This window comes from Bombyx mandarina, chromosome 13 (genome assembly GCF_030267445.1).
Source record: "Bombyx mandarina strain Sakado chromosome 13, ASM3026744v2".
In the NCBI taxonomy this organism is placed as follows: domain Eukaryota; kingdom Metazoa; phylum Arthropoda; class Insecta; order Lepidoptera; family Bombycidae; genus Bombyx; species Bombyx mandarina.
The window spans coordinates 4329148-4354068 of record NC_143220.1 but is presented as its reverse complement, the minus strand read 5'-3'; the positions used below and the strand labels follow the sequence as shown (position 1 = coordinate 4354068).

General features: G+C 35.8%; 1 protein-coding gene across 5 annotated transcripts in view; it reads right to left on the bottom strand.

Annotated features, from left to right (window-relative positions):
* Positions 1-24921, bottom strand: part of LOC114239787 (adhesion molecule nephrin) — a 241423-nt gene that overhangs the window by 164609 nt on the left and 51893 nt on the right. For 2 of the 5 annotated variants that reach the window (XM_028170174.2, XM_089732573.1), the window contains exon 1: positions 5379-5673. The exons of 2 other annotated variants lie outside the window; for them this stretch is intronic. The gene's annotated coding sequence lies outside the window, so the exon portion shown is untranslated. Of the gene's footprint in view, positions 1-5378; positions 5675-24921 lie in introns of those variants that run through there. One more of the 5 variants, XM_089732571.1, reaches the window with a different exon arrangement.

Below are 24921 nucleotides of genomic sequence, written 5' to 3'. Positions count from 1 at the left end.
CGTCGAACTCGACAAAGAGTTCGCCGTGCAACCTAACCCATGAATCAGCTCGCTTAGTTTCTCGCCGGATCTTCTCAGCGGGTCGCGATTCCGATCCGGTAGTAGATTCATTCGCGAAGCAGCTGCTCTTGAGCTGTTAGGTCTCCTTCGGAGGCGCTCGGGTAGCTGTTAGCAAATCCCACCCCTCCTGGCTGAGCCTTTGCTCGCCCACCTGTCCTGGTGAAACTGGAAAGGCCTCCGGGCCACCAGTAATCCTTCAATCATAAAAAAAAAAAAAAAACTAGGCTGCACTAAAAGTATCGGGAATGGAATATTTCCACTGTTCCTGTCATATTAAAATCTTTTTAATTGAAAACTCCTTGGTTTTAAAAATCGAATACCATTTATTTATTTAAAAAAAGATTCTCGGTCTTGTCACGAGGTTTTGTCAAACTTGTTTAGTCGTTGAGAAAATGGAATTGACTCGAGAAAATTCAAGATCGATGATTTATTATGACTTTCGAAATGGTTTAACACAAAAACAGTGTGTTGAACGGATGATTTCTGCATTTGGTGATGAAGCTCCATCCAAAACCACAATTTATCGCTGGTTTTCTGAGTTTCAACGTGGACGTGTCAAGCTCAGTGATGATCCCCGTCAAGGTCGTCCAAAAACTGCAGTCACCCAAGAAAACGTTGATGCTGTGCGTAAGCTGATTGAGGAAGATCGACATGTGGCATACCGCGAAATTCAGGCAACTTTAGACATTGGCATGAGTCAAATACAAATAATCTTGCATGAACAATTAGGTGTAAAAAAGTTGTTTTCCCGATTGATACCGCATTCGCTCTGTGAAGAGCAAAAAGCGGCTCGCGTTACTTGGTGCGTCAGAACTCTCGAAAGATTCCACGCAGTATCCTCAAATGCTGTATACAACATTGTATCAGGTGACGGATCTTGGATATACGCGTACGAACCCGAAACAAAAAACCAGTCACGAGTTTGGGAGTTCGAAAATGAGTTAAAGCCAACAAAAATGTTTCGTTCACGGAGTGTTGCAAAAAAAAATGGTAGCCACGTTTGTCTCCAAAACCGGCCATGTTACGACTTTTCCTCTTGAGGGACAAATAACGGTTAATGCAGAATGGTATGATAGCATTTGTTTGCCACAGGCCGTTTCTGAACTCCGTAAAGAGAACTGCAACCGCCGCATCATCCTCCATCACGACAATGCGAGTTCTCACACCGCGCACAGAACAAAAGAGTTTTTAGAGCAAGAAAACATAGAATTATTAGACCATCCGCCGTACAGCCCCGACCTAAGCCCTAATGATTTCTATACTTTCCCTAAAATAAAGAATAAATTGCGTGGACAGAGATTTTCATCACCTGAAGAAGCTGTCTGTGGACGCCTACAAAACGGCCATTTTGGAGACCCCAACTTCCGAATGGAATGGTTGCTTCAATGATTGGTTCCATCGTATGGAAAAATGTGTCAAATTTCGCGGAGAATACTTCGAAAAGCAATAAATACATTTTTAAATAGTAATGTTGTGTCACTTCGTTAATTCCCGAAATTTTCAGTGCCGCCCTCGTAGTATAAGTATTTAATGTAGTATATTTGAATGAGGAACGGTTTTTGATTTCCACTGTACAAGGAATCCTAGTACGCGGCTAGATATCCGTGTGCGATGATGATACCTCGGATTAGTTAATTACTTAATTCAAATATAATACTGAACTTTATCACGTAGAAGTTAAGCATCAAAGCGTATTTGTATATTGAATTGTTATAGCCCATCTGGAATTACTACTTCAAGAGGCGGTTGTAGATATAGATAATCATCTGCGCGACCGACAATAATCATTGTCAGATCTGAAGAGCCAATAAAAGTTATTTGCTTCAAATTAAATTTTGAGCAGTAGTTTTTAAGCAGTTCAAGCATTAGTTGTACTTGAGGTGGTGGATGATAGAAGTGATGCATGTCGTATACATATCTTTAAAATATTTCTAATTTTCTTACTTTTTTTATAGCCCTCGTAGTCAGGTGAGCATACGGCCCACCTGATGCTGAGTGGTTACCGTCGCCCATGGACATCAATAAATGGGGCAGACCCAACCTGCTTATTTTTTTTTTGTATTGCCCTTGTAGGCAGACGAGCATACGGCCCACCTGATAGTGAGTGGTTACCGTCGCCCATGGACTTCAGCAATGCCAGGGGCAGAGCCAAGCCGCTGCCTACCAATAACGTTGGATATTTATTTAGCAAAGAACAAACTGAGTTTTTCGCTGATTCCTCTTAATCATTTGAGAGTTATACAGTCATGAATATTTGAAGTCAGCTGTTAAGCTTTTTATTAATGCTACTGAACGCTTGTAAAAGTTCTAATTCAACATAGCTTTTACGTATGGCCCGAACGTTTACTGCCGAATGAATGTGAAGAGTGCGTAAGTGCCACTTTAATAATGTACCTAGATCACGCAACCTAGCATTTATACAAATTGTCCGGGCCGGTCGTATTCACGGTATAAAAACATAATATGTTTCATGTAACAGTTTTATTCGCGTTTACTAAATATTTACTGCATTCATTTTACGATAAACGGTAGTGGAAAAGTCACTCTTCATGAGGATCGGAAGGTCGCTTACGTCACAGCAGACTTATGTATATTGTACGGAACGACCGAACAATAACTTTTTCACTCAGATTTTTACTTAAAGTGTATAATTTAGATTAGTATGCGTACACCAAATACCGGGTATGCAAAAAAACTCATATATCAGTATAGTACACATTATTATAACTAACTTTCATACTTTTCAAGTCACGAAATTAAATTTTGTATCACCCTTCGTGATCATACGTCTGGGACTTCACGGATTTTTTTTCTTTGATTTGACTTTTGATAAAAAACGAATGAATACGCATCATTTATATAATAGAAAAGCTTATGTGTGACATATTTACAAAATAAATGAATAATTAAGAGCGTAAAGAAAATGTGAATTCATTCTTTAGCGTAAGCCGGTTTTGACTCAACTTGATGCTGCCTACGCATAAATAACCAGTGTTGGTTTTCAGCAAGACACGGAGCCATGACAAAAAGCAGTGTTCAGTGTACGTAATCGACTCGATGCTTACAAATACTCAAGATCCGGCTCGAAGGACCAATTAGAAAAGAAAAAAGTTTGTTTACACGCTCTTTAAAAATATTAATAATTCTAAAACTCTGTTAATTATTGTAACGCTTTAATAAAAGAAAACTATCAACGTTAAAAAACGATAAAGTTTTACCGGAGCACACAGATATCACAACGCGAATTCGCAAAGAAACCCGAGACATCAAGTTAAAATCTATTGTATTTCATAACAGCTGTCGCACCCTTCCAACCGGAAATCATGATTGCTCCGCGCCAGAAATAGGCACTATAGTAATGAAACTGAATACTAAAAAACAAAATGAAAACAATAAATGCAAAATTATGCCGTAAAAGTAGTTTTAAAAGTACCACTCGCGGAAACCGAAGATATAGATAGATATAGTGTGGTATAGAGATAGTATAGTCTGCCACAGTTGAAATGTGTCTAGTAATATTTCAAAATAGAGTAGATAAGAGTAACAAAGATAAATTGTTGGATCAGCAACATGATATATTTAACCGACTTAAAAAAAGGAAGGTTCCTTTTTATGTTTATTCACAGACTTCTCTTCATTATTTGTGGACCGCTTTTTCAAAAATACTGCCCTTCTATTTGGAACGCATAGCTGCTTTACGGCATTCTTCTAGTTTTTAATCGGGCGTGTTCCCAATATGCCTACCCCATCACCTAATCGCAGGGTAAAGACCCTTAAGACGGCATTCCCACTTAACAGAAAAATAAATCAATTATTAAAATGTCTTACGAAACTTGAATTACAGAAGCGTGAATAAATTATTAAGTAGCTGGAACTAAGTTTATTTGAGTTTGTCAGAACGACATTACAGTCCCTTATGGGCTTTCAAATGTCAGGATTACAAACAAATTTGTGTAAAAGCTTCCTGAGTACATTGTTTATGTAGATAATTTATCGGTTTCCGTGCCTGTTTTAATCTTGACAAGTTTTTATTGAATTAAGTGCTTAGAATTAGAATTGCTGAAATAATAATATAATATAAACCATTGAAATATACATGTATTGTAATATTTAAGTTTCATCTATCCAAAAAAAATTAGGTTTTAATTCCGTTCTATAAAAAAAACACGGCAGTTAGTACAAAATTCAAATCTCGACGAATACCTTAATCGACCACGAAAACTGTAAACTTGGGAAATAATACATAATATAATGAAAACATGAGATTAAATCATACAAGTAAATATTTTTAGTTATCGATCCCATAAATGTTAAAACGTGAACCACCACCCATCTTGATAGTTGAGTTCGAATTCAGACTATATAACGGCCTTCCCACCCTTGAGGCTTTTTTACTGGTGGTAGAACCTCTTGTGAATCCACACGGGTAGGTACCACCGCCCTGCCTATTTCTGCCGTGAAGCAATAATGCGTTTCGGTTTGAAGGACAGCCGTTGTAACTATTCTTGAGATCGTAGAACTCATATCTCAAGGTGTGTGGCGCATTTACGTTGTAGATGTCTATGGGCTCCAATAACCACTTAACACCAGGTGGGCTGTGAGCTCGTCTACCCATCTAAGCAATAAAAATAAAAGGCTAGAAAACATAACAACTTCAGACTGCAGCGCAAATAGTATAGAGAACCCATCCATGTGGGCATATGATATCTACTATGAGTAAAATATTCATGTTACAGTTCTACGTGTGATTTATAATAAACATTCCAGTTAACTTTTTATATCGTTTCAAGTTGTACGCTAGTGTAATAAACATATATAATTTGGATTTATATTTAATTTTGTCATTCAAATTATTGATTGATCCCTTTTTTTATTTAATCGTAAAGAACAGAAATTTATTTTGATTAATACTCTTTTTTGTACATAGTTTAATAATAAATAACAAACAATAAACCAAATTTATTATCGTTGAATTGTACTTCGTTGTCGATAAGATTAATTGCAATTTTACACCAGCTTTCCACCACCATGTTTCACTAATTATTGAAAAAAAAAATTAATTCTAAACGACAACTTAATACTGATAGAGAAACTTAGTTCAATACGACTCTATATACTCTTGGCTCGTTAATCAAGAAAATGTCTGGTTTAAAATCCAATATTGATAAAAATCTTTTTCTCGACAAATTACCGTTTGAAAATATCGATAAATGCCTTTTTAAAGCTCACAATGAAACTCAAACATAAATAACAGAAAACGAACAAAAACCGAAGGACTAAGTAGAAGATACGCTTACGAAAACAGATTATAAACTCACCGTAAATCCGCGTGAACATGCCTCGTTATTCCACAACATCGTACACTAGCACAAGAAAACCAAAAAAAACACAAACTATCCATTTAGAAAACCGGTTCAAGACACAAAAACGTGTAAACAGTCGGAAACATTCATGAAAACATCCGCGAACTCTCAGCTCTCTTAGTTGATACCCGAAAGTTTTCAAAGTCCCCTAGTTACATACTTCCTGATTTTATATAGGACGTAGTTGTGATCCGGAGCTAGGCTTAACAACGTGTGCGTCGAACGAACGCAGCTCTCTCACTACGTAAAGGCGTAACTGGAAGGCTCGTTCTGCGCTTGCGTGAAACAAAGTGACTCTTTACCCTGACGAACTTATTCACCAGTTAATTAATATATCAACTTTTCCCGTCCCCCCCATATTAACTGTCGCCCCTAATAAAATATTTGGCTTAGTCTTACCCTCCGCCGAGTCTTTTGACCCTGAACGCCAAATTCGCACTGACGTTACTCGCTAACCAATTAAGATGTTAATAAATTAGTTTAAAGTGCCCGCTGTCTTGACTAGACACTTCTGTCCGCTAATTACTATCTTAGCTAACAGCTTTACTAATTATATTGTAAATTAAATTATATTTTGCTTCTCAGAGTTTGTGATGATCAATTTGTTTCGCTGACAGCACTGGTTTCACTTAAAATAACGCGCAGTTTTGTTTTCAATGTTTTTTCACTAACACAAACACAAAAGAGAATTCTTATTTGAAGCCGTTGTATTTGGAACGATCATTTAAGAAATCATTCTCTAAAACGGCTTCTGTATCTGTTTCAATTCAACACACAGACAAATAAATATACACTAATTTTATAGATTACAGAAGCGTAGAAGTGTGGAAAAAATTATATAGACAGTATGATACATTATAAGAAAAATACACAATACCTAATGGTATTGTAACATAGGTAGCCCTCAGATGAACAATAATAATGAAAGAAATATTTGATGGTGATCATGTATATATAGTCTATAATATTCAAACTTTTGTTTTCAATATAAGCTCTAGTAAGCTGGCAGTGCTTTGTCAGTGCTCTCGGCTCTATCAGGACCACCACAATATCTGGTTTACCCTTTAAGATAGTTAAATCGATTTTGAGATATTCATATATTTTGAATTTGTGTAGAGTAAATAGTAAGCGTGCACGTGTGGGTACCAACATATTGTGTAATAATAACCACTAATACCATATAACATTTTCAACTATTTTTTTACCGTTGGAAATATGAGCTATTGAAAACCCTTAATCTAATTTTCGTTCTCTTAGTTTGATTGTGTTCTAGGAGACTTTCATTGCGCTATTTATGAGCTTTTCCAACCAATCAGCAACATGTCTCGACTACGATTTGGCCTTTATATTCTAAACCACTTGCTGTTAAAGTCAATAAAAAAACAACGAAAAATTTTGAGAAACGCCAACCTAGATTTACATAGTAAATAACAATTAGTGAGTAAGTCTAGACAAATTTATTGGTTCTCACCACCCTAGCCAAACAACATCGTAATAAATGTAGAACAGTTAATTTAAGACTAGCCGTTTCTGAAATAAAATTTTATGTCTCACATTAAAAAGAAATTAGCAAGCCTCAGTGGCTCAGTGCTCGTTCAAACATGAGGAAATAAACACAATATTAATAACAAATCTGTAACGGCCGGCAATATAAACTTCTGAATAAATATAAACTTCTGAAATAAGAAAGAGAATGAATGACACAAGTTATAGTTGAAAGAACAATGTTTCGATAGCCGCTTAATCTGAATCGTGTTGTGTATTCGTTTGGTTTGTACCAATTTTTTTTGAAATCAAATTGTAACAAGAATTTATAAAGCAAACTATTCATCTGTTTTCCACGATTTTTAATAACTTGACTTGCTTGAAACCATGTGAAGTTTTAGCACAATATTTCAATTCCATATTCATTCCCTTCCAATTTTGAAATCATCATGAAACCTGGCAACATTAATCAGTCAATGTTTATTAGCATCTACTATTTACAATGTAAATTTTTATTATTGCACAGACTGGCGAATGAGCTCAATACTAATGGGTATAGTATAGATTATGGATATATCCCATAGACATCACAACGCGAATGCTGCTATACACTTTGTGATCCAAGGCTGCCTCAATACTTTATTATTTTTGTTAAACATTGGCATTCTGTTATTTGGATCATTCTATTATAATTTGAATTTGATTTAAAAACGCTTTTTAGCTTTATCCGTTCTAAACCATATTGATAACGCTATTGATAAGCCAACGTTGCTGAAATCCACGGACACCGTAAGCTGAACGCTAGCGCTCTACTTAAAGCACTAAGCCAAAGTCAAGTTGAAATATAAGATAAGGAAATCAATAGATAATGTATCGTAATCTGATGATAATACTTTCTGACCCACTTAATTATTTGACGGACGGTTAATATAAAAATGATTTTCCATTAACAATTTTACAAGCTTTACTTGTATTTTAGAAACTTAATGAATCTAAAAATAAGTATGACGGCGCGCCAGTGATGGCTGGGCGGCGGTTTCCTTCATCATCGGTATTCGATGGAACTCAGGTTATTGCAAAAATTGCAATAAAAGTCAATAAAACCTTTTGAATAATAAATATTGAAACTCTCAACAAATAATTTTCACAATGACAGGGTAAACCGACAGTTTCGTTTCAACTGACCGACTGACAGACTGACTGACCAACTGACAGACTGACAGACTGACTGACTGAGACGGACTGAATGTCTGACACGGAATGAGACGACTCTATCCACGTACCGCCATTTTAGACTCTGGCGTTACGGCGTCTACCTTACATGTTTGTGATTAAATATCAAAACAACATTTTAGCATTTCAAATAACAATCAACACAATGTCTTAATATTACTAAAGTCGTTATCCACGACAAGTACATAATAGATAACAAGAAGGATAATTGTACTCAAGAAACCCAAAAATAAATGAAAAATATAATACGCTTTCATTTTCCCTTCCACATACAGGTCATTGGACTTGGCCCTATATAAAGATATCGGTAAGAAAATCCTAAGAGATTTAAGGGGAATGAGTCAAGAAGCCGAAACGGCGAATTCGTCTGTCGCAAAAACGATTAAAGTTGGAGCAAACATGGCTCTAATCTCGTAGTAAAAGTTTCAAGATGTTGCTTTAGATTTGACACTGAGCTCGTACCACATCATAAATACAAAATCAAAGTACTATTTTCAAATAATTTTACGGCTTAACGCAATAGAGCGTATTGTAAGCAGGCAAGAGTAAGTACTATCAAACTTACTATTTCTACGGTAAAAGACTTATGCTCTCCAGCTTAAAAGTCGGTCACAATAAGCACTTGTCTTAAAATATATATATATTTTTTTATTGCCCTTGTAGGCAGACGAGCGTACGGCCCACCTGATGGTGAGTGGTTACTGTCGCCCATGGACTTCAGCAATGCCAGAGGCAGAACCGAGCCGCTGCCTACCAAATTCCAATCGATACCAATATTCCAAATCAATGGCGTCATTCAGGTTGTTATGAAGAATAAAACTATTTTGAAGTTCATCTTTAGGCTTTTATAAACAGGGCCGTAAGCCATTTAGCTATTTAGAGCAATCAAAATTATATAGAAGAAATAGGATGTGAGTTTCCGAAAATCTTGTAGGCGCCGCATCGTCTATAAAATGAAGTCTTCTCCACGATGTTCGGAGCACTATATCACGTGTTTCTTCAGCGGCATTTGTTTAAAAGAAGCCCCAGCCGTATGTAATACGTTCTTGGTATTGTTACCATTATTTAGAGTGACACATCTACAAAAATACCTAATCTTGAATAAAACAACTGTTCCAATTTAACTGAATATTCGAGATAAATTATTATTGAATCAATATTAAATGTTAATTTTATTACAGGTACAAATACGACACGGGACCAGGGTTTTAATTCAATTAACGTTGTTTCACTTAGAATGTATAATAAATGGGTATTGTGCGCGATACTAGTTTAGATATTCGCCTCGAATTCAACGTATAAGTGATGTATGTAGTAACTTAATTAAAATTTTATCAAAAAATTAATTAGTTTATTTGTCTGTTTTTAAGGTAATTAAGGTTTTCATATTATATTTCACTTAATTTGGATGTTTAATAAAGAAGGTTGATTAGTGAAATATATTTCATTCAAATAATCGAATTTCGAAATTAGAATGTTTCAGAATGTTTTTCGTTTTTGAATTGACTACTCGATACTGTCATATGATCTGGACTTTTTTGGCTACAGAAATGCAAAACTAGTATGGCTACAACCGCAACACCTTTATCCAGCAAAATGGAGCCATTTCTCATGCATGTTACAAATGACTCATTCAAGATTTATTCCCTGGAAAAGTGTTAATCGCCGAGGAGACATCAACTGGCCACCGAGGAGCCCTGATTCAACGCCTGCTGATTTTTTCCTATGGGGTTACCTAAAAAGTAAAGTTTACAATCCATTGCCACCCAACCTGAATGTTTTGAAGCAAAGAATCACGGAAGCAATCAACTCTTATTTCAAGAGCGATGCTCCAGCGAGTAATTGAAAATTTTAGCTCCAGGTTAAATGAGTGTGAACAAGTGAATGGTGCGCATTTGCAAATGGTTGTTTTTCATAAATAAGCTTCAAGAACTGCTCTTTATTTTCACAATAAATAAAATGAGTTTTAATAAATATTGTTGTTTTTTTACCATCTAAAAACGTAAAACATTCTGAGACACCCGCTATATATTAAAACTTCACAGAGCTTTAATTAAGTTACATCTAGACTAAACACTGGTAGACAGAATTAAAAGCATTGATATTTCGCGTAAGTGATAAATTAAGCAGACATAATAACTTAGGCTCAGGGCTTTTTTTTATGGACGATTCGTTGAACTATCTATCACGGAAAGCTATGTACGTGAAAATGCAATAATATTTTGAAGTTCATCTTTTTTTCAACGTTTGTAACCCCGCTTAGCAACTCCGGTTGAGGTATATTCATACATATGCATACATATCGACGCTTGAAAGGCAAACGTGACTAAGCGACAATGACTGCTTTATACATAAATGATAGGGAAATAACCATATTCGATGCGCAAATAAATATATATTTCTAGGTCTATTAAAATCATTTCAATCCTACAGCTAGATTCGTTAAAATAGATTTTTTTTCAGGTATTTCAACTTTAAATTAGTCTACTGTAAAGTTCACGCATTGTCGCTTAGTCGCGTTTGCCTTTCAAGCCTCGATATGTATGTGTTTTTACCTCACCAATTACTACGAATCTTAAATTTGAAAAGCATCACGCTGTTTTACAAGCTCTAATATATTCGGAATTAAAATTATTATTAACATTAACATTAAATAACAAAGCTAATACTGAGTTGGGCACATCCCGTGGGATGCCTATGGGCTTTTGACTGAACAGACCCGCATGGATAATAAATTTTGAATAAATTAATTTATGTTAAGTGGCTTATGTCTCTTTTGTGCGAAACGATGAGACCCGTTTCGCTTACGATAAAATTTATCAATATCTGCTTGTGTTTATTTAAATAGCATTGTAAAAGGGCAAATAGTGTCGTCGATATTATAATGAAGCCCTCTTTTTACACGATTTATATTAGCTTCACTTGTATGTATGTTTGTATGTTTGTAACTGACTCCTTTAGACGCGATTTTGACCCACTTTAAACGGCCAGATTTCATTCAAACTTTGTCGATTTGTCGAGGACCGATGACAATACACTAATTTGATAAGATTATTCCATTATTCAATTTGCAAATTAAGATTTTTGCCAATTTATATAATTTTTATCTATAGTCGATAAGGCAGGAATTGATGTTAAAGTACTTAATATGTACTTTAAAAAACAGTCTTTATATAAAATTAAACAAAAAAATAGAAAATAAATTTTAATAAATTTAAATTGAAAATAGTGTAAAAAATATAAATATTTTATTTCAAAAAAAGCGTGGGGTGCTTTTTAATATATTATTGAATTATTAAAGCGTGTTTTTTTAGTTTTTTTAAACTATTATAATATATTTCTGTCAAACGTGTTTTATGAAAAATCACATTATCACTATTATAGTTGAAGATATCACCATAAGTTATTATTTTTGGATGTTTTAACTAAACTCAACAAGAATCAGTGATCGAGTCTAAATGTAATTTCGCAGAAAGAGAGTTTACAGCCTGCATTCAGTACACAAAATAGGAAATAATATTACCGGGAGAGTGCTGGATGTATCTGCTATAATAAATACTAGTGTATTTGCTGTTGATTGATTTTACATTCCAACGGATCTACAAATCAAACTACCACTCTTAATGGACCAGAGGTTGACACAAGCCACTTTTTATCTTAAAAACGCAATGATCGTTAGATCATATTAACCACCCACCCGGTGTTAAATGGTTACTGGTGCCCATAGACATCTACAATGTAAATGCGCCACCCACCTTGAGATATAAGCTCTAAGGTCTCAAGTATAGTTACACCGGCTGCTCTATCCTTCAAACTGAAACGCATTACTGCTTCACGGCAGAAATAAGCAGAGTGGTTGTACCTACCCGCGCGGACTCACAAGAGGTCCTACCATCAGTAATTACGCAAATTATAAAGCTAACTACAAAGAAACTACTTACTTAATAGTAAATCCCAATTCCTTTTACATAATTGTATCAATCTGCGATCTCTTTTAATGATAATGTCAATATTCTACTCACAATTGTATTTACACGGTTTGCCATTACGGTCATACCAAATATATGTTTTCAGAGATCATTTATACCAGATCCTGTCAATTTTTGATATGAAATTAGAAATTCGTCAAGTATATTTTCGATTCAAATGTTCGCTACTGTCAATGAGAAGATAACTGTATCTTCATATATGTATACTGGCGGCCCGCTCCGGCTACGCTCGGGTCTTTAACGAAAATTTCAATGATATTTGACGTTGTTTCATTTTTTAAAATAAAAGAACACTTATTGCGGCATAACTATAATAGTTAGGCATATGCTGTCGCGACACATTTTGTAAATAATAATGTGTTCTACAAAGTCGTAGTACATTATTTTATTCTATCATCAATAGTTTTCGCAGGGCACGCAATGTAAAGAGTATTTTAGGTAATTTTATTACACCTTGGGTTACATAGTTATTGGAGTTTTAGTAATGATTCCTGATTATTTTCAAAAAAGATTATAGCCTATGTCACTCGGGAACAGTGTACCTTCCAAACAGTGAAAGAATTTTTCTAATCGGTTCAGTAGTTTCGGAGCCTATTCAATACAGACAAATAAACAAATCTTTCCTCTTTATAATATTAGTATATATGCAACATAATCCGTATCGTTCAATGTAAAGTGCAGTGGGGTCTATTTCGAAAATACTATATTCTGTTTTTTATAGGATACATTATTATCTAGAATCTTGTATGCCTATTTATTACCGAAAATGTTTACTTGCATTTCTAATTTCGGCCGGTAAATATCGGGTATCGTCATTTGTTTTCGATTGATTCCAGCACAGTATTAATGGCGTTTCAAGTGGATTGTTTGCTTCGGGATAACGTTTTGTTGTTAGAATCCGATATGTAAACATAATTAAATTTGATTAAAATAATTGTTGTATTTCGAATGTTTAACGGATAATGTTAAACGGTGGACCTGAGAAGATGATTGTTATCATGTAGATTGGGCGAAGTGTATGCCACATATCTTTAGACATGAGGTTAAATACTCAGCTGTACTGTTTAATACTATATACAAAGGCCGGACTGCTTTGAGAGAGGAAAAGGTTGCTTTATAATTCGAAATAACGTTTCAAAGGTAAGCTTTGATCCAAACCATATGTGTTTGACATCTAAAACGTCAGAGATTTCGTAACGCTAAAAACCTATGCTAAAAACGTAATGTACTTCAAATAATTGTAAATAGACATGCTTTAACAAAAACCGACTTCAAAATAGAAAAAAAAAAGATATACCAAAACAAATTAATATACACTAAAAACAATAATCATCGAAATCGGTTAACGTGATATTGAGTTATTGAGTTATTCATCTATTTGTCGCGCACGTATTTAATGCAAATTTAAGACTTACATGGTTTTCTCACGGATACCACTGTTCGAACTGGACTGAATTGAAATGGGACCACACGGGAAGCGTCAGCTTTCTAATAAAAAAATAATCATCAAAATCGATTCACCCAGTTAAAAGTTATGAGGTAACAATTATTAAAAAAAACATACAGTCGAATTAAGAACCTTCTCCTTTTTTGAAGTCAGTTAACAAGCTCTAAAAAGTGTCCTAAGCGGAGGCAGCAGCTTGACTTTGACATTGACCATGTCCATGTGCGAGAGTAGATACCTATTCCGAATATTTTAGCTCACAATTAACACAGTATAAAACAAAAAATGCTTTGAAGTTAGAACTCGGAATTCGATACCCTGAGAAACCAGTTAGCATTGACGGACGGTACGATGATGGATAGCAATCCGATATGGCATACTTTCTCTAAATTGAAACTGTTCGATCGCGTTTCATCAAACACATATCGTAAAGTATATTTAATCCATTCGATAAAAAAAATTGAAGTGATGCTCTAAATTATCGATATTGTGAATTCGTTTAGTAGTTTGCGCTATTTGCTAAAATAGTCACGAAGGGTCACGGGGGCTCAGTTCAATCTCAATGCCGTTTAAAATACATCATCCTCATCGGTCTGTCCGTAATCTATTTATTTTTTGGCCTTCAGACATATACTGCTGGACATAGGGCTCCCCCAAGCCTCGCCAGATGGATCTGTCCTGGGTTTCCTAAGTCAGCGGATCCCCGTGAACCTTACTAGGTTGTCGGTCTACCTCGGTCGGTCTTCGGATAGCCTTCGTTTTCCTACGCCTACAGTCTGTCTACAACTACAGTCTGCCCGTAAGCGCATTAGAAGTCGTCGCGGCCTAAAGGATAAGACGTCCGATGCATTAGTATTGAGCGATACACTGGTGTTTCGAATCCCAGGCGGGTAGCAATTTTTCTAATGAAATACATACGTACCCAAGAAATGTTCACGATTGACTTCTACGGTGAAGGAATAACATCGTGTAATATAAATCAAACCCGCAAAATTATAATTTGCGTAATTACTGGTGGTAGTACCTAGGACCTCTTATGAGTCCGCGCGGGTAGGTACCACCGCCCTGCCTATTTCTGCCGTGAAGCAGTAATGCGTTTCGGTTTGAAGGGTGGGGAAGCCGTTGTAACTGTACTTGAGACCTTAGAATTTATATCTCAAGGTGGCTGGCGCATTTACGCTGTAGATGTCTATGGGCTCCAGTAACCAATTAACACCAGGTGGGCTGTGAGCTCATCCGCCCATCTAAGCAATAAAAAAACCTTTTTTTTAGTACTAATAATGTTTTAAAACTAGCATTATTCATGATTACATAATCCAACATCAGTAACCTTGTCCTACAGAATGACAATAGCGAACCAGCAAAAAGATAAACAATCTCTGTATAAACAGAACGACGCCATTAAAATATCGCGCAAATGACTCATCGTCAGGAATAAAAAAAGCCTTCAAATAAAATCCATTGAACATTCAGATTAAAAATATGCAATAAATAATACACAAGCGAAATGTTGTTTTCTTAATTACCGAGTCTGGCAGAGACAGGCGTGGCGATTAGACTCTCGGAGGAAAATTAGTTTAGATAAAGAAATTGAATGAATTTCATGACATTAAAATTCGTTTAATTTCGGTTCTATTATTAGATCGAAGGCTCTGATATTAGCGAATTTAAGTTAGTTTATCCCGCTATATAGGAAAACTGTAACCTCTTCAGGGATATTGGCACATATGTGTAGATTTTTATTATTATTTTTATTTATATATTTAACTCTACATATATTTGTTTAACCAAATATTCAAAATTTTTTTTTACTTATTGTATTATTTTCAATATAAAATTAATAAATTGCAATAAACTAATAAACTAAACTCATGTCTTTTAATTAAAATAGCTAAGATTAAGCCGATAAAAATAATTTTAATTACCTTTCTTTATTGATGTGAAATATCTATATCCGCACATAAAACCGATTTCTGGCGTGGCGACGCATGCCGTGGCGACACGTCGCCACGCTATATGATGGTATATATATACAGCCTATATATGTGCCTATAGTGTGTACGGTGTGGCGACGCGTCGCCATGCGCAATCGACTGTGCGATTCTCTCCCACTCGATCCGGCGTTAAGCCATCTCTCTCGCTACACTGAGCTCGGATACCTATAGTGTATACTCCGTAGTGTATATAGTGTTGTTTACTACAGTACACATAGCCTGTGTTTTACTTGAAAACAAATTATTTTTTCGTAATATTTTATTGTATTATTATGACATATTTAGTTCCTATCACAATCTGTTCTTTTCTGCATATTACTTTTACAAAATAATGTCGATGTTTCACATCTGTCAGGCGTCCCGTGACGGCTCACATATTTTTAATGAAAAACGTACTTAACACAAGTTCACGAGTGACTCCCATTATCAAGGAAAAATCGTTAAAACAGAAAAACCAAACACGAAAAAATTATACGTAATTATAGGTAGTACGAGTATATAGCGTCTTGTGAGCATGCATGGATGGGTACGTACCACCACCCTGCCAATTTCTGCCGCGAACCATAGTACCGCCTAATGTCTCAAGGTATTGGTATATGGTACTGTGGCGCGACTTCTGGACTCCAGTAAATACAAAACTAATGTACCCTACAAGTTATTTCACTGGGCTTATAAACAAAAAACCCGCTACAAGGTTATACTGCAACCTTAACGTAACTTATAAAGCCTCTTTCTTGTATTTGACTAAAGTTTGGATACAATGACAGTCGGCACGAATATAACTAGCGCGTGCTGTTTCCAAGACGCAAGGGGAATTTCACATTGGCAACCGAATATCATGCATTTTGATCGTTATCAGGAATACTGAACATTTATTTCGTATCTGAATTACGAAACTTTGCCGGTTGAAAATAAATAAAGTGATTCTAGCAAAAGCAATTTCACACTTCTTATTCTTGCGTTTTTTCTAGGAGTTTGTGTGAGTGTGTTTTATTATTGCTTAAACTGCTGAAATAGCTCACGGCCCACCTATTGTTAAGCGGGAAACCTTGAAATCCCAGCTTTGCGGAACACATTACTGCTGTTGCAGAATCACTGGATATTAAACCCTAAAATTCCTATATACATCATAATACGTAATAATACCTATTTATTTTGCTTATTAAGATATCTTAAATGGAGTTCTTAGGAAATAATAATAATTAAAACCCACCGAAAACGGTACCACCCACCACCTAGGTCAGTTACAACGAAAACCGGGCGCTTGTAATGAGCAAGTCACTGGGATATTTAATTCTGGTTTGAATCTAAACAAAAGGCCAAATGGGAGGAAGAACTTTCCTTGGATTGCCTGTCCCGAAAAATAAAAAACAAACATTTTTTTCTCGATAAGTATTATTATATATTACATATACTAATATTTTATTGAATTAAATTATAAAAAAACGAAAGAAAAAGGAATGAAAAACCAAAATTTATGACCTCATTAACAACGTCACCTTCGGAGGGTTTTTGAAGTGAAAACTTCTTTAGAATCGTTGTGATTTCAAATCGGATGCAACGGAAAAAACGACAGGTAAGAGACACAAATACAAAAATGTGTAGGATGAAGCCAGCAAAGAATGAGACAGAAATATACATACTATTTAATACAGCGCCATCTGTGAGATTTTTTAATACTAACGTGTGTATGAAAGCTCTTGTAGTGAATTTTAATTTAGGATTATACGTGAAATTAAAATATCAATTCACATAGGGCGCTACCTTACAATTATTTACTAATGACATAATTTTACATATACTTAAGACGTTTAGGATAATTGTATTTTAATTTTGGAAGGTTTCACTTCTACCACGTGTGAATTGCACACATTTTGTTTTTTTTTTTAAACTAAATTAAATTAGAGTTGATACGTTACTACAGTATTCCATAAAACACTAAATATCTTCATTTCAATATTTGTTAAACCAAAATCGTGTCCGCATCGTCAAGTCAAAGTCTCGATTCCATTATAGTAGGTATGAGGCACGTGAGATATTATAATCCTACTAATATCATAAATGTGAAAGTTTGTAGGAATGTGTGGATGTATGGTATGTTTGTTACTCTTTCACGCAAAACCTATTGGATGGATTTTGATGAAGCTTAACAATAATTAACTTACACATCAGATTAACATATAAGTTATAGTTTTTTTTTTATTGCTTAGATGGGTGGACGAGCTCACAGCCCACCTGGTGTTAAGTGGTTACTGGAGTCCATAGACATCTACAACGTAAATGCGCTACCCACCTTGAGGTATAAGTTGTAAGATCTCAGTATAGTTACAGTTACAACGGCTGCGCCACCCTTCAAACTGAAACGCATTACTGCTTCACGGCAGAAATAGGCAGGGCGGTGGTACCTACCCGCGCGGACTCACAAAAGGTCCTACCACCCGTAAAAGCTTATAAAGATGACCTGACCCGGCAAACATTGTTTTGCCATATATAAGATTTCTGGGGAATTTCTAGTGTAGAAAAAAAAACTAACTTATTGTAAGTTTGTAAGTATGTCGTAAATGAGTGAAAGAGGCATGTAGCGCTGTGAACGATGAGGGAATATATAATAAAAATAACAAAACCTCATTCAACCACATAATACCTCATTATAACAAAAAAAAAATGTCCAAATAAAAAAAATATGTTAGGGGTGGACAACCCTAATCACTTAGGGGTATGAAAAATAGATAGTAGCCGATTATCAAGCTTACTGAACATGCATAGTATGGGAACGAACATTGTGACACGAGAATTTTATATATTAGATTTTCTAAATTATCTATAATATAACGATAAGTGTCAAGTAAGTGCGATGTAAAAACCGTTGGAGTTACACGTATATAATGTATAATTTAAATGTTCACCTTAAATAGTTCTACAAATCTTTTATATTTAAGCCATTATCGTCAAAATAGTGAACCATAAATACAATAAAAATTGATAATTTAGTTGTAACGCAGATTTAGTAGTAACAAATTGATCCTTACATCAAATACCTTTATCGGATCTAGTATTTAAATTAGTTACTGGTAGTTTTAGTATTTACTGTTTAGTAGGACATTTTGTGAGTACGCACGGATAGGTACCACCACCCTGCCTATTTTTGCCGTGAAGCAGTAATGCGTTTCGGTTTGAAGGGCGGGGCAGCCGTTGTAACTATACTGAGACCTTAGAACTCATATCTCAAGGTGGGTAGGGCATTTACGTTGTAGATATCTATGGGCTCCGGTAACCACTTAGCATTAGGCTCAGGTGGGCTTTGAGCTCGCCCACCGATCTAAGCAATAAAAAACAAAGTTAAACTTTGTATTTTACACTACATCATTTTGACAAATATTTGAATAATTATGATAACAAACAACCGATATTATGAAAGATGAAGAAAGAAAATTCAATTAGATCAATAATAAATAACAGTTCTCGAAGCGAAGTGAGGGCTGGGCGCTAGCTAGTATCATAATATATTTTAAAAAAAAGAAGGACAACCTAACTAAAAAAGTAACTTCATACTTCAGAAAATTGCGTATATTAAAATATCGATGTAAATAAAATATTTTGATAATTAGATTGAACAAGGGATCTTCTCTTCGTTTCGAGTTCATTCTGAGAAACTGTAGATTAAAATTAATCACTGACAGCTTCTGAGAACATGGCTGTCTCTTTTAATTTTTTTTTCATTTGCTGTTTTATCTTCAATATTGTAATAATTATTATTTATTTTTAAAATACTGAAAACAGTTTCAACCTAACCTATATTAAAAACTTCTTCATTTGTAAAAAATATTTCAAATGTAGGACTTACATGCATGAACAAAAGATGCAAAAGAGCATTGAAATTTGTTTTAACTTGTTTTTTTTTGTACTTATGAATCATTATTTAAAAAATCGTTTTATTTGTGAAACTAACTTTTTGAGATATTTTTTTTAGAACACAAATTAAATACGTACATAATTGACGTATCTAATTTCATTCTAGATGATATAATGAGTAATTCTAGAAATCCGTTGTAAAAGGCTGGCATATTTATTTTTTGAATAGATCGATTGCGTTTATATGAGTGAACACCGTCACGCATCGTGAAACTTCAGGTCTGCATATCAATTTTAAAGTTATTATTACGCAAATTACTTTATGGAGATTTTATTTTATAACACAATGTGACCCCTTCATTGTGGAAAAATTCTTTAGACCACGACGACTGTGTAAGATACATCAACAACTCCAACATTTTGCTATAATGCAAGCACAGTGGCAAAATACAGGCTGGTATCAAGGTTGTCGATGATATTATGAATAAGCTCTCGTTTGATAAAGTAGATTGAAAGCTCTAAATAACAATAAGCATTGGCTTGCTGTGCCCATGACATAACCGATTTCCTTGAAAGAGAGTGATCATTAAAGCCAATGTTTTTTTTTAATTGTCCGTGCAGTCATACGGCCCACCTGATAGTGAGTGCTTTATCGTTGCCCATGGACTTCAGCAATGTTAGGGGCAGAGCCAAGCCTCTGCCTACCGTTAAGTAGTTAAGCCTCGTTTGAAGAAAGATATGCCATAGCGCTCGGGAAACATCGTGGAGGGGAGCTCATTCCAAAGCCGAATGGTACGTGGCAAAAAAGATCTCTGGAAACGCACTATGGATGAACGCAGTGGCTCCAGGTAGTATGAATGAACTCCACTCCGGTGGCGAGCGGTGCGATGGTAAAAACGAGATGATGGTATCATCTCAAACAATTCCTCAGTGGGGTCCCATGTAGGATGTATAGTTGTAGTTCTTTTGATAGAAAACATGTCAAAGCTAAAAGAACACCAAGAGTACTATCGTTAAAGTTGATGCAAATGTAAATTTTAATCTTGAATAGATAATTCGACTTTGACATCCCTGAATTCAGTATCCTTACTTATCAAACGGTCAAAGTCGTCCTAATAGCTAGGAGGGAATAAAGTTACATTCATTTGCATACATTACCTTCTCTTAAGAAAGTTACCACCAAAGTTTTGTTCCAGTTCAGACTTTTGTATTAAGAACTTTTACGTTGAAATAAAATATTTATTGATTTCTTATTTATGCACTGTTACAATTGCTATTGTAACGGTTAGGCTTATGGGGAATTATTATTGGGAATGAAAGTAAAAGCAATCCTGAAACTTCCTTATCGAAAACAATTTAAAACTTCCCTAACTTAAACGAAATTTTCGAATCTAAGAGAACAGATAATCTTAGATTATATAAAATGATCTAAGTCAACATTAATCACTCAGAAACACCTACCGCTGTAAATCAAATCATTAACGATATTTGCCACAGAGCTACTATTAAGTTTATCATTTAAAAACAATTTGGTAATCCTATTATTCCAATACATATCAAGAAACGAGTGATGTTTCTTTGCCAGTGATAGCGCCCTTTAACTTTTAACCCATATAGCGACATCACACTAATATTGCCTGATTATTTTTACAGTTTTTTTTTCCTACCTAAGCTGAGAGCCTTGAGAGGCTATTTCAGCGTAACCTTAACCAGTAGGTGAACTCACGGGGTTCAAACCTGACGACGTTGCTAACACGAACCCTAGCAAGAGCCGTGCTTCGCAGAATCTCCCACCGGATCGGAAAGGCGACCCACTTAGAAGATCCGGCGAGAAACTCAGTGGGCTGTGTCTGAGGGTTCATTTACTCGTCGAGCCCTTCGTCGCAAGCGATGGGTTTGACTAGAACGATGACCGGGCGATTGCCGCAAATCGTAGATCTAATTATTAATACTACTCTTATGCTTTCTTCTGCCTTTAATTGTCAGACACACAGTCATCCATGACCACGAAATCGATGGCCGGTGCTGGAGGTACCTAAAAGCACCGTTAGTGCATCGAGAGGATCCGAAATGACGGTGTTATGTTATGTTAAATTGTTTTATTCTTACTCCGAACTCCAAAAACATTCGGACCGTCAGCCGCCGAGCAATAACACCCTCTTGATGAGAGATGTTTCTTTTTTTCGTTTCTTAATTATAAGAAAATTGATAACTATAGCAAAACACGTAAAATCGAAAAATTAAATCAATGTTTTAAGTACTAATACTATTTCATAATGCAGATTAAAAATGATTTCATTAGCACATAATTACCGCACCATATATGCTGACTATCAACTTCAGACCTTGATAAGATTAGAATACTTGAGCAGCGTTTAAGAAGACTTATCGGCAAAAATAGCCAGCACGTTAGTGCTAAATTCCAACTCTCAATACAAACCAATAAGGCGTTCTAAAACATTTACTTCAGACGTTGTAAAAAAAAGTAACAAGATTAACCTTTCGATCAGTGGTAAAACACCCAAGTTACCAATGCAACAAACCCATTTGAACAGCCAGAGCCGAGCAACGTAACGCGAAATAAATTCACAAAAGTTTCCGATGCTCCTTGCGGCGGTAACATTGTACGTTTGAGATAACCGTTTCACTTGATACGTATTCCATTTCATGGATTAAGTACCCAGTTCTGTGCCAGCATTGTACTAGAATAATATATTATTAACTGTCCAAGTATCATACAAAAATTTGACTTTGTTCTTCCTTAAGAGATCAGGGCGAAGTTTTTGCTTCTTGGTACAAATGGGTGGATGGTAATAGCTACTGATGTGAGCTTGTAATATGCTCTGCCTGAATCAATAAAATTTTAAATCTAAAGCTACTTTTAAAAAGGGCTTTACGTCCAATCAAGCATTTTTCTTAATTTAAACATATTATAATTTAGATTTGTATTATGAACAGGATTAATATTATTGTATTTATCATAATTGAATGCGTTTTAATGGATCATTTGCATTGTATCATTTTGCATTCGATGCGTGTAATAAAGATTAACATAATATCGTTATATAATTAATGTTTTGTTCGAACAAAAAGACTCATTTCGAAATACAATATTCAATTCCTTTTTCAGCTTATTTTATGACAAAATAATAGATGAACGGTGAGAAAGAGTCGCCTTACAATTGTTTGGGTTTTGGTAATAGACATGTTTTATTGGATGTATAGACAATTACTGGGAAATTTTAGCTTGAGCCTTGAACCTATGTTTTTATACGGCAGACCGCTGATTTTGATCGGAAGTTGTATCTTTACATTACAGTCCTATTTCTAACGCAAAGCAGTCAAGCCTCACTGTTTGAACTAGTGGTCCTGCAGTACCTAGTCGAAATTCGACAATAATTAGTGGAAATTATAAGTTTAATCATTAGTATGGTTTTATTGTCAAACACTATTATTATACTTCTAACACAATCACAGATTTCGCCAAAATTACAGTATAGATAAATAATTTTAAAGACAAAATATATTAATCTATTCTCAATTTGACTACAGACTTTACACACTTTAAGCACACTTTAAGCAATAATAACAGTTTGACAAATGACAATAAACAAAGAGTATATTTATATGTATGTGTTATGTCAAATGCATGGTAGTGTTTGTAATGATTTTTTAAATGATTTAATATATTTTTAAGCATAATTTACCAGCATAATTTAAGCATAATAAGAGCCAGCTTGCCGGGTCGGAACGCGATACACCGCCGACTGGGCTGCTCTTCCACAGTATGTTCGGCGACGACAGCGACGACGAAAATGCGGACCGCATCGCAGTCCGCAGCCGCGGACGCGCCGTCCCGTCCTCCTGGTGCCAGCGCGCTAGAGTGACGGTAGCGTGCGGCGCAGCCTCAACCCCCTTAGGTCACCCCGTGACCATCACCGGGAGGAGACTGCCTCCTCATAGGGGCCGGAGCTGGACAAACGCCCTCCTCCGACCCCCGGCCCGACGGCGGCGGCACGGCGCCGAGAGGGAAGAAGAGCTCTCCCTCTCCCGTTCCGCCGCCTCCTTCTGCGAGATGGTGGACTCGCAGAAGTCGAGCATCGCCTGCCAAGACTCGTCGCTGCCGAGCATCGTAGCCACGACGGTCGGAAGCGACAAGTCTGGTCCTATTTTTGCAACGAGGACGCGGCGCTGCTCCGCGAAAGCGGGGCAGTATGCGAGCGTGTGCTCCGCCGTGTCCTCGTTGCAGCCAATGCAGTGGTCGCACTTCGGCGTCAGCTCCCTCCGGGCGACGAGGTGCAGGTAGCAGATAGCGAGCCCACCCCTTCTGGCTGAGTCTTTGCTTGCCCACCTGTCCTGGTGAAACTGGAAAGGTCTCCGGGCCACCAGTAATCCTTCAATCATAAAAAAAAAGATAGTTGGATGGCCACTTGGGAATTGCTTTATCTCTCACTCACCGTCATTATCAGTCAAAAGACATCCAGTAAATAGGCCTGATCATCCCAATCCATCACAATATATGAAATACAGTAAAAGCTCCTTAGGTAAGGAATAAGTTCCGTGAATATGTTGCGTGAATACATAAACAGTGAATATGGAAAAGCGCCTTTACAAAGGATATTCGTTTGGATACCTACGTATTGGAATCCTTTTTATTAACGTGTGGTAACCGAAGTACCGATTAGATCTGACCAAATTTTTCCTATTTTGAGTCGACGACCCTAAGATCAGCGTGATGACAGCAAATGAAATCATATATGAATACTTCAATGTCGTAGTTGGGAGACGATTTTATAAGTAGGCATCACGAGATTTTTTTTTTATTGCCTAAATAGTTATCCCATGGACATCAACGACGTAAATGTCGCCAACCATCTTGAGACATGAGTTATTTATCTAAGTTTTACAGTACAGCGGCTGCTTCACTCTTCACATCGAAATGCATTACTCCTTCACCACAGTAATAAGCAGGGTGGTGGTATCTGGCCGTGCAGGCTCACAATACGCCCTAGCACCAGGAATGCTGTTACCCTTGATACTTTTGGTCAAAAAGGTAGTTTACCTTGAAACTGGAACACATAATTATCCCATTGAATAGCAACAAGCCATGCTGGGCGAAATGATAATTTTCCCTAGAATCAGTAAAAAATTATATAGCACCTACCTATGCATACAATGTATTTTCGATTCATTTGGAAATTTAATGAAATTTAAATCACTTGCCAAACGCTCTAAACTATCTGTGGTTTAATTGCGTTATTATTATCAGGGATTTCAATTAAAATAATTGTATGCTCGCCAGATTTATTAAAACGAAAACTTATATGCATGTATTATAAATCAGCAGCGAGGTTTCAATTTTTTGTTCTTTTGACAGATAAATTATACGAGGAAAAGAAGAAAGAAGAATCCTGAAACGTTCCCGTGTCTACGTTGAGACTGGAACAAAAAGAAAAAGTTCCAATATAAGGTTGAAAATTACATCTCTTATATTTTTTCAA